We start from the raw sequence: 11,735 nt of genomic DNA on the forward strand, positions 1-11,735 counted from the left end.
CACACACACACACTCACGCACACGCTGCAGCCCAGATGCTAAGCACTAGTCTCTGAGAGATTGTTGTGTTATGTCTTTTGTTGGGGCTGTTTATGACGCTCTGTCATGCCTCTGACTGTGTTTTCAGCATTCACTCATTCAGCCTCATGAAGCGTGACTTCTGACACTGAATGAATTGATTTTTTTCTCCCCACCTTTTATTTCCTTTCTTTGCATTTTATTCTTCACTTTTGCCAACCTGAATAAAAGCTGGTGTTACGGAGGCCTTTAACGCCTTGCTGTACTGAAAAGGTTTGGACCCTTCCAGTGGAGGTAAAAAAAATGATCTTTAGTTCTTGGGAGATTTTCTTCAATCAAATTTGATCTGTCCTCACAAAACAGCACTGACATGTTTCAGAGTGGATGAAGAGAAACAGAGAGAGAGAAAAGACTCAGGTGAGAGGGAGGACAGGAGGGTCCCACACGCATACATTCCTACACTACCAACAGTGGACCATATAGCTAACCTACTAATGTGGATCTCTATTTCAGGTCTTTTTGAAAGAAAAAATAAAAATGTAAAAATACTTTCAAGGTGTATTCCCATAATGTAACAGCAATCTAGCTGTAGTTTATTATCAAAGATAAAGGGGACAAGAGGTGGCACCTTTATAGTACAGTGGAACCGTCTGCACTCATGAGTGTTTGTTTACTGAAAATACTTTTGATAGTTGAACTTTAATAAATAATCACGTCCAAATTTAATTGAGAAAGGGAAGTATTTTAAGTGCAAATCAGAAGTAACTAGGCTGCTTACACTTAATAAGTGCAAGCTGCTAAGGACTAGTGTTCGCAACCGATTTCATTCTGGTCTTTGATTATAATTTAAATGACATACTGTATATTCCTTAAGTTCGCTTTTAAAGAAAGAGAATTTTAAAGAATTTTACTAGAGCACTCATTTGAAATTCCTTTAAGGGGAATGTTGCTCTGTGTTATTGGTGATCACAATCATGACTTCCCAAACACTTTTTCACACAATCTGCTGTCTCACCCTCTGTCCAGAGACGGGACATAATAGATAGAATGTCAAGTACACCTCTATATATTTAAGTGCATTCACAGTAGACCAAGTTAAAGGTTGGTCAACATATCTTTAATTGTGTGTTCAATATTTAGGTGCAAATATGACCATTGACTCTGGTATGAATACTGATATCAGATTATTATTATTATTATTATTTTTATTTTACAAATTTAAGTTATGAATCTAATGTGTAAGTCTAACCTGATGTTACCTCACATAAAGAACAGTCTCCTCCATAAACTGAGGCAAACATGTTATTAATCAAACACTGGTTTCTGAACAGGGCTCAGACCAGCATTTGGTTTGAGGGACTAAAAAGTTGGATCAGTGATATCCCACTGATACAGTTGAAACATTCATTTCAGTGTGATGTGCAGTATCAGACTGAGATTATATGAGAAGCATCACCTCTCTGGACTTTGTCTGTATACGCCACTCTCTGGAGCTTGAAGTAACACAGTTGCTGTTGCAATCAATGCAGCTGTTCAATCCTTCATAATTTCAAAATAAAAAGTCAAATGAAAACTCAGTAAGTGTGACCCAACTTTATAGTAGTTTTCTTATCTATGTCAACAAACAACAGTACACACGAATGCAGTGTAAAGTGTAATTCTGTGTGTGTGTGTGTGTGTGTGTGTGTGTGTGTGTGTCTCTCTCTCTCTGTCTCTCTCTCTCTCTCTCTCTCTCTCTGTGTGTAGGTGGACAGGCCCAGCTGCCATTGGTCCTCTACAAAACACTGACCTGAGTGACATGGAGCACCAGTATGAGGCATATTATCCAGCTCACCAAACAGACCCCCTGAATGATACTCTTTGTATCTAATGTAATGTGCTCATTTCAAAGGGGGCTGGCTGGGAGTGTGGGGGGGTTGGAGAGAGAGAGGGGGAGAAACAGCTTTTTATTATACACTGGATGGAGTAGAAGGCAGAAAGTTGCCCTGTTGCTTTGTCCCAGAATGGAAATCATATTTGCTGCACAGCTTGGGAGCCATCTCTTTTGTTGCATATTAAAAGAAGAGTTGAAAAGACAGAGCATGTGTCTTTGTGTGTGTATGAAGTGTGTGTCAGCATGCTGCTCACAGCTCCAGTCTTGAGAATGTGTTAACATGTGTATGGCCCGAGATTTAGAAATGTGTCTTAATGCTAGAAGAAGCAGACATATTTAATAATAGAACGTATTTCTTATTCATGTTGCAGCTGTTATAAGAAGTAGTTGCAATATTGTTTACTAAAGACACTATGATTTAATCCTACTTTCTCCGTGACAGATTTCTTGTCCATCCATTCATCCAATATGTTGTCCAGTGATATTTTGAAGATTCACAGCTGCACTGAAATTTAATAACATTTTCACTCTCTTAAAAGGCTGGAGCACAGACTTCTTGGACGGCCTCTTAGCAAAAATAATGTTTGTCCAATTTAATATAAAACATATTTACAAAACCACCAAGAAAGATGTCGCGTTCACTGACCGACTGAGCTGACGTGACACCTAGCAGCTCCCACCTGTCAAACAAAGTAACTATGCCACTAACTGTGCACAAGGTTAAGCCCTAATATAATTTGTTACATTGAATGTGTCCCCCATAGAGTTTTAATGAATGGGAAAATTATCTATAGAGACCAAAATCAATGTCTATGGTGATTGACCCACTTTTGGAGCCAGCCTGAAGTGGCCATCCGAGTAACTGCAGTTTTGGCACTTCCTCATTGACTTCATATTTAAAAGGTTACCACTTGACTGCTTGTCTGCTCGTGTGTATTATCAAGCTGACATATATTATCAAGCTTCACACTGAAGATTGCAATCACCCTGCAGTGTTTGACAACATTTATATTGGACCACTGTCTGACAGCGTGTGGGAGCTCTTTGAGAGAAGACAAACAGTATACAGGTGGATTCACAGCGTTCAAGGGCTTCTTTATCTAGCTCAAATGTTGACTGCCTTCATGATGCTTATGTAACTTGGCCAGCTACCTCAAGGGCTCCAGAGGAAATGCTAACAAGAATAATAAACACTAGATCTGTCATTGATTGATGACTTGTTCACGCCAGTGACAGTCAGTCCCCCCTCTGACGGCTGTTTTCACCTTTAAGAGAGGACCTTCACAGTCTGTCAGGGTGAGACTGTAAACTCACTTTGAAATGGGCCTTCAAGTGATTTCAGCACTTATTAAAAAAAGGGATTTTTTTTGGGAACCTTTAGAAACAATTTTATTGCCAACTATAAATAATACATTTTGTTACACTGTGCACACCAGTTGTACACCTGATCACATCTCTGCTATGGTTTTTCTAAATTCCCCCAGCATTAGCCACACAATGTTTTGTTGTATATTAATTCTGCTGTTTCTGGCACAATGGGAGTTAATCACAACGTGTGTTTATACAGTTTTGGCTTGGCCTTTTACTTTATCTAGTAAGTAGTGTTGCTGAAGTGAAATACGTTTTAAAACTATTGTAATGTACAATATACCAACCTAGTTGTTATTACAGATATTTAAGCTATATTTCTTTTATTAAGTTCCCATTTGAGATTGTCTCAGCTTAGTTTCATTACAGGTTAGGATAAATAACCTGAATGTAAAAAGGCAATGTGATATAAGTTTTATGCAAACTAGTAGTAGTATGTATTCTATATCCTGTATGGTTCACTGGGTAAAGGGTGGTTCAACTTCTAACATTGGCAGAGCCGGCAGCACGGAACAACGGTTAAGTTGCACGTCTTCTGCTTCTGCAACACCGTAGCTAAAATTACACACTGAAACAACAATATTACACCATTGTGTTGTTCTGTGTAAAAGTACAAAGGTGGCATAATGGCTTAGCTTGGTAACGCCGCTGTTTCTGAACCTCTGTGTAAAAAGGGCCATGGGTGCATGGGCCTGATGCACACATTAACTTCAAATAACCGGCACTGTGTGCTTTGTTACTAAAAAGGTAGAGTGAAAAGGAAAGCAAAGAGCCAAACAGCCTTTATGTTATATGCGTGTGACTAACTCTGGGAGGCTAATGCAAACACACAGTAGAACATTGAACTCAGTGGTTTGGAGATCAGAACCTGATAAGGACGCTGTCAGGACGAAAATGGGCCCTCTGGGTTCAAGTGGATCATCAGAAAGTGACCCGGGACAATGGGCCCTGAAAACACACACACACACACACCCACACACACACACACACACACTGACACACACATACACACACACACACACACACTGACACACACTTAAATCCCTTTTACCCAAAGACAGAGGTGAAATGTTCATGCAGGAGTTTAGGGTCCAGCGACTCGTGAAGATCAGTACAGGGTGTGCCAGTGACTTGCTGGTTGGCCAGTCTTAAAAGGCTGACCTTTATCAGCCCGTTTTCACTCACAACCTCAACAAATACAGCAGCTCTGTCAGTCGCCAATTTCACGATAGGTACCCATGAGCATCATTTTAGATACTGTCTGAGCTCAAAAGCAGTCTCACAAAACGTTCATACTGGGGTCACTCATTCACTTTTTGTATGTATTACATTTTTAAATAAATAACAAGTGGAATGACAAAATTGCAACCCAACAACAACAAAAAAGCTAATAAAGAGAGAAAACAAGAAAAGAGATGGAAGTTAAGTGCCTATTCATTGCAGTCTAATTTTAGTGTTATTTTATAAATAATTTTTTATACTACTTTTTGTTTTTGAATTCTATTTTTGCAATATTTATATGCTCCAGTTATTTCATTAGAAAATAGCCTCAATACACAGCAACATACAGTATATCTTGACTAAAGCAACATTTTGCAGGATGCCTTGTTAAATGAGTCTGCTTGCATTTTTTTTGCCAGAGCCCTCTGAAATGGCAAACAGTATTTAAGTCATTTCTGAACAGAACCTGCTTTTGTTCTTTAAAATCAAAAGGTTGTCATTGAACACTTCAAAACCTGGACTGATTTTCAATCAGTCAATGCAGTATCAATGATCACTTTATGCCCTTTCTACATCCTGACCTTCAATTACTCACTTTCTGAAGGACAAAACTTCTTAACTGGCAATACAGGGGGAACGCAATATAAATTGTGCCCCCTTCAGTATTGTACCACCTGGAGTGCCCAGTTCTGCCTCAGCTGAAGAGCTCTGTGATCTGGGGAACAGCAGAAACTGACTCACCACCAAAAGTTGCCTGAGCAAATGCATCCTCATTGTTCAATTACAGGGAGAGAAATTATTAGTGGCGGCTGGCCAATAGGGCGCCGCCCTCACTAGTGGACAGTGTGTTTTTATTTGTATTTATTTTATTTTAATAAACTAATATTAACAAAATTACATATTTAAATATGTAATATATATATATATATATATATATATATACAAAAAAATATATACATTAATTAATGTTCATTGGAAATGTGGGAAACAAGCGTTAGGCTACGCGCCCCTGAAGCAGAGACGAGTAGCCAATCAGGGACTGTTGCTGGGACGAGATACGCGCATATCAACTTGAATTTGGCCAATCAGCGTCATAGAAAATAATCCCCGAAAGGCCCTTCCGGTTAGTCTCGGTAGTTAAAGTCTGATCAGTCTATGAGTGATGGAAATGACAATAATGGACGCTGACACCACAAACAACTCTGTACGCTCTCTTCTTCAAAATCTGTTTGAGAGGAGAAGTTTAAGTGAAAAATTACGGATTAAAGAAACTGGACCGGATCAGCCAGATACTAAAATCAACCAACAAGAAAAAGGTAAAACCTTCACTAGAGGATTTTCTCGCAACTGGTACACCACAGAGGCTTGGCTAGCTGGATGTAGCCATGTAAATGCACTATTTTGCTTCCCGTGTTTACTTTTTAAAACTGCTGGCACGGATACAGCATGGACTTGTTATAAACTGAGTATGGCACAGCACACCCCCACCTAGAATATTTTTCACCAGCCGCCACTGGAAATTATGATTATACATGTCTTGTTATAATGATTGTTTGTGATTATTATCATTAATATTATCATTGTTGCAGTTATTATCTTACTAATAGTGTTTGTGTTTTCTGCATATCAGCGTTGATCCTTTTCCATGTCTTTTTGAGCTGTTGGGAGATAAAGAGATCAATAAAGATGATCTTATTATCTTAAAATATCGTTGACATGAAAAACAAAATCCTCCGTCCTTTTCAGATTTATTTCTAAGTGTAAACTAAATTTATATTTAAACAAGATCAAACATTGGATTATTTATGGCCATTATTAAGCTAAACAAGTTTAGCAAGGCAGCTGTTGCTGGAGTTGAACAATGAAATTATGCCATGTAATAGACTTAACTATTCAGCTCAGTGATGAAGGTATCCACCTTTTAGCCCACTAAGTCAAATTATCTTGAGCTGTTGCGCTACATTATTTTGTAATCTGATGCTTAATCGACCAATTGGCCAAATTACATACGCAGTGCTGATGTATTACCATCAAGACCCTCCACAACAAGCATGACAAACTTCTTTATCAAATCAGCTGTCAGAGGGACGTGAGGGACTGTTGGGGATCATTATGTACAGAATGGGAAACAAGCATCTCCACTACTATACCTCAAGTCGGTGATTTGAGGTATAGTAGTCTATTTCCACCTCAGGTGTCACTCCATATTTGTACAACCAGTCATCAAATATAGTAAATGCCAACAGATACTGTAAAGCAACAGACCAGTGATGGAGACACACTAAATGGCTTTATTGGATGTTATCAGCCTTTTCACAGAGCCAGTTAATAATTAACATCCTTGCACACTAAGATGGCTGAAACACATGGTGGACGGGTGGAGTGGAGTTGTAGCTTTGAGCCTTTATGGTCTTGTAGGTTCCCGGCAAGGCAAGGGCAAATACTGATAAGTAGTTTAAATTACACTGGCATTCTGCCACTGTTCTGGCGTGCTGATGTATTGACTTTTAGTTTGTGGATTTTCCTTTTGAAAGTAGAATTTCTTGACCATAAGATGAACTGATGAACAGCAACGAGGGAGCTGTTGACTACCTTCAGTGAAAGTCAGGGTCTGTCTGTCTGTCTGTCTGTGAGCCCATTCTTAGGACAATGTTTTGTCTTGGTAGCAGCAACAAGATAATCTTTTTTTACTGGTTATGACTCTACTGTACTCTATTTTCATTATGTGATATAGAAATGATAACAGTTTCATTATTTATCTGTCATTACCTAAAGCATCAACTACTGTTCCATACAATATATTCCGTTATAGTTATTAACCAAATTGGTACTGTATGTATGTATTTATATATATATGTATGTATGTATGTACTGTATGTATGTATGTATGTATGTATGTATGTATGTACAGTATGTATGTCCTGTATGTATGTATGTATGTATTGTATGTATGTATGTATGTATGTATGTATGTATGTATGTATGTATGTATGTATGTATGTATGTATAAATGTACTGTATGTATGTATGTATGTATGTATGTATGTATACATGTACTGTATGTATGTATGTTTGTATGTATGTATGTATGTATGTATGTATGTATGTATGTATGTATGTATGTATACATGTACTGTATGTATGTATGTATGTTTGTATGTATGTACTGTATGTATGTATGTATGTATGTCTGTATGTACTGTATGTATGTATATATGTATGTTTGTATGTATGTACTGTATGTATCTATCCCCCTATCCTCTCTTGCCCTGTTTCCAATACTATCCACTGATCTCTCTCCAAATAAAGGCAGAAAATGCCAAATAAAGAAGGCAAATCCACTCTCCTAGAAATAACCTTTGCATAAAACCAAACTGCTCTCCCAATGACACCACAATGATGACTTAATCTCTGCCTGGATCATGTTCCAGGCGTCTTTGAGAGTGAATGACATAATGAAATGATGGATACTGACAGACTGCAAACATGATGAAGTAATGATTGAGTGTGCTACCAGCTCCTCTTTTAGAAAATGTCACTACCCCCCCTCCACAGGACTACAGTATTTGTGTTACTTTAATCAGTTTCATAGATTGATTCACTTCTAATATATATCTGTATCTATATTTCTGATTTATTTTAACACAGTGTAAGATCATTTTAGTTCAGTGTTTGAGCAGAGCTGTCACTTGTCCTCACTTCCCCCAACGTACAAAGAGGCCACTTCAACACACAAGTGTCCTGACCTGACCCCTCACCGTCTCATGCCAGGAAGATATGAATGACAACTTTAGCACCAGCAGATCCAGCTTTGTTGCATATGAGTATTAGTGCACGGCATAACGGCATCACAAGAGGAGGAAGGTTTTTATTAGTTTGAAAATGATAGTATTTCATCTTTTGAAAATATGATTGTCAAAGTTATAATGTTTTTTATAAGTCATTTTATAGAGAAATCAATCATCAAAAAAACAGCACATTTTCACTGATGTGAAAACTATGTGCAATGTAATGGAGCACAATTACGATTACCTCAGCCTTTATCATTACTCTGCTTCTCTCGCTAATTTATTTATTTATTTTGCTAATCTTCACACTAGTCTACCACTATTATTGGCATTGTAACCATAAGTATGTGTCTGTTGTTGTTCATGTAACAAGGACATATGTTGTTGTTGTAACAAGAACATATGTTGTTGTTGCTCTCTTTGCCTGTCTCTATCCTGCATCTCCTTCTATCCCATTCTCGGCCCATCCAGTCGAGGCAGATGGCTGTTCAACATGAGTCTGGTTCTGCTCGAGGTTTCTGCCTGTTAAAAGGAAGTTTTTCTGCCAATGTGCCGAATATTGCTAAGTGCTACTCATGGTGATTCATGTTGGGCCTCTCTTTAAATAACTTAACAAAGAGTCGGTCTAGACCTGCTCTTTTTGTAAAGTGTCTCGCGATAACTCTGGTTATGATTTGGCGCTATACAAATAAAATTTGATTGATTGATTGATTGATTGATTGAAGTATTTTTTGTCTCTACCACCGTAATGAATCAAACTTTCACCAGGGGACTGGATTCTATTCCTGAGTGAAAGTCATATTCATCGTTTACAAGCTGACATCACTTTAAGTTACTTAATGTTTGTACATAATGATGTGACAATAGTTACGTTACCCACTTATTCAACTCAAACATGAACCGTTTCATAATGTTGAACATTGTATTTTCCTAAATGTGGGACTACCTCTTTAAATACTCCAATAAGCCCTATGTTAGCAATCACTGAGACATCAGGTTACTTTAGTCACTCAATTGATCAGATTTAATCCAACATGCAGGATAAATTGATATTGTTATTGATTCAGTATTGAATTGTTAAATCAAACAGGTCACATGAGGAGACAATGGTGCTGAAAGTGAAAGTCAGGGGACCTCAGGAGCCAACCGGAGCCCACTGGTGTGCCTCGCCCCAATTGTAGAATTGATTTAGAACACCTCTTCAGAGGCACCTGTCAGTAAACCCAAGAAGGCTCACCATTTGAGCAGTCTATTAGTGGATAATTATGGTTTCACTATAAAGAGAGGTAGTTGGGCGGTGAATAAGGAGAACATACCGAGAGAGAGAGAGAAGGAGCACTTTACCCTCTCAGCTTGGTGTGGAAGTGCAGTCGAGGATTTATGCATGGAAGAAGGGATGGATGGACAGACGGACAGACAGACAGACAGACAGACAAGTTAATGGCCGTATGATTGTTGATGTAGTTAATGGTATAGAAGCAGATGCAGGCTGCTGCCTCTGTGGTTGGAGGCCCCCTTGCAGTTGACGTCTTGCTAATAAAGACCTTCCCCCTTTAGGTCACTTCAAACGCCTACCATGTTTTGTCTCATAACCCATCCCCCATCCACACACCATTTAATGATAGTGGTGTTTGTGTGTATTTGTGTGACTGCCTTGTGTGTGTGTTTAGTCCTTCAACGGGAAAGGCAAAGTTCAGTGTTCAAGACGGATGAGTTGTTTATGTCTTAGTGGCTTTGATCATTATCTGTTAGTTAGGTGGGTTGATAAAAAGCTATAATATAATAATGATGAATAATAGTAACAGTAATAATAAACTTGATTTATATAGCATCTTTCATACAAGAAATACACCTGCTTTACAATAAGAAAATAAAAGTACATGAAAACAGACAACATTCAAACACAGACAGACTTTTCATTAAATAAAAGGTAAGGTAAAAGGTACATAAACCCATATAATAATATTTATGAAAACTAAATAAATAAATAGATATATTAGATAATCCTTTTTTGATAGACAGACACACACACATACATATATCTATATATATATATATATATATATACATATAAATATCATGATGGTGTAAATTTAATCAGGGAATTAAAGTAGAATGTGAAGACTTGCAGATGTGGAGAAATTTCCCTTTTGGTGCAACATCAACTGAGAGGAGAAACGTGGGACATATGCTATCAATCCTTTAACTGTTGAGATGCTTTGATGCTTTTGTGTCCAAAGTTGTGAGCCAATCAACCTGCCCATCCCAAGAGCCAGTGTTGTTACAGTCCTGTCAGTATATGTAGAGCTCTGTTGAAAACATGTTCTGTCCATAAGCAACTGTGCGATACTGTGAGCATGTTTGATAAGCACCAGGCCTAACAGCTTATGTCTGTGTTTCCTTGTTCAAAACTACTAGTGATTAGGGTTTCTTGACATTGTTTCAGATTAGCTGCCAAAATCTCTTCTGTGCACATGACAGTTTCCTACATGAGAAGATGTCTGTTTGGCAAGGTGCAGAGAGACAAGCAGGTGCAGTCTGTTTAGCTCTGGTCTATATCTGGGCTGTGGTTTCACACAGTATTGTGTTGGACCTTTGTGTCCAGTCTTAATGATGGGCCTCTCAGCCCTTAAGCACAAACAGATACATACATCTTCAAGCTAGCCACTATATTACTTTAACAACAATGGCACTAAAGACCTGTTCTATAATCACTGCCTTCCTCTCCCTGAGTTTAAAAAGAAAACTGCTTTTTCAGGTGCCTCAAGTGGCTCTTTCTTAAGAGGTAAAAGTAAACATGAACATCCTTAAAGATCTCTGAAATCACTCATCATCCTCTGCAGGACAATATAGGCCTTAGTAATAATGGCTATTCAAAGAAGTGGTCAGTGTCTCCAGGGCTTCAGCTCAAGACAATGGGTGCATGTGAACACTGCTTTTAACCTTAACACAATCACACCGGCGACAGCAAAGACAGGTAATGACACAGAGTGATTCTTTGTAGGTTTCAAGTGCTGACCCTGGTTTTGTACACTGCCAAGCAGGTGAGTCATGTGGTCATATGGTAAACAACCTTATATGACATTTGTGCTAATCTTTTTAAAATATATTTTTACTTGTTTATATGTTCATTATTATTATAGAAATAAGAAACAGGATCATATTAAACAATATTTCTAAGAGATAAAAATAGATACCTTTGTCTAAATGAGTCTTTCTGTTGCATTCTGTGGTGTTCTGTGGCATTGTACCTACAACAGTGACTTATAAGATTAGTGCAGAGAAAACCACAGGCATGGACAGGAGAAAACTCCATCTGATGTTGCTGCTGTTTCATTTACTGTTCCTTTGCAAACGTCTTTATAAACCAAATCTATCAATCAGCAACATCTCATCAGCAGTCAGAGTAGAGCCCATCGTCAGCCATTAATAAGGATTACTATCCATCCATCCATCCATCCATTATC

Source organism: Semicossyphus pulcher, unplaced genomic scaffold (assembly GCF_022749685.1).
Source record: "Semicossyphus pulcher isolate SPU_LCO1_2020_fin unplaced genomic scaffold, fSemPul1.0.p SCAF_7, whole genome shotgun sequence".
Taxonomy (NCBI): domain Eukaryota; kingdom Metazoa; phylum Chordata; class Actinopteri; order Labriformes; family Labridae; genus Semicossyphus; species Semicossyphus pulcher.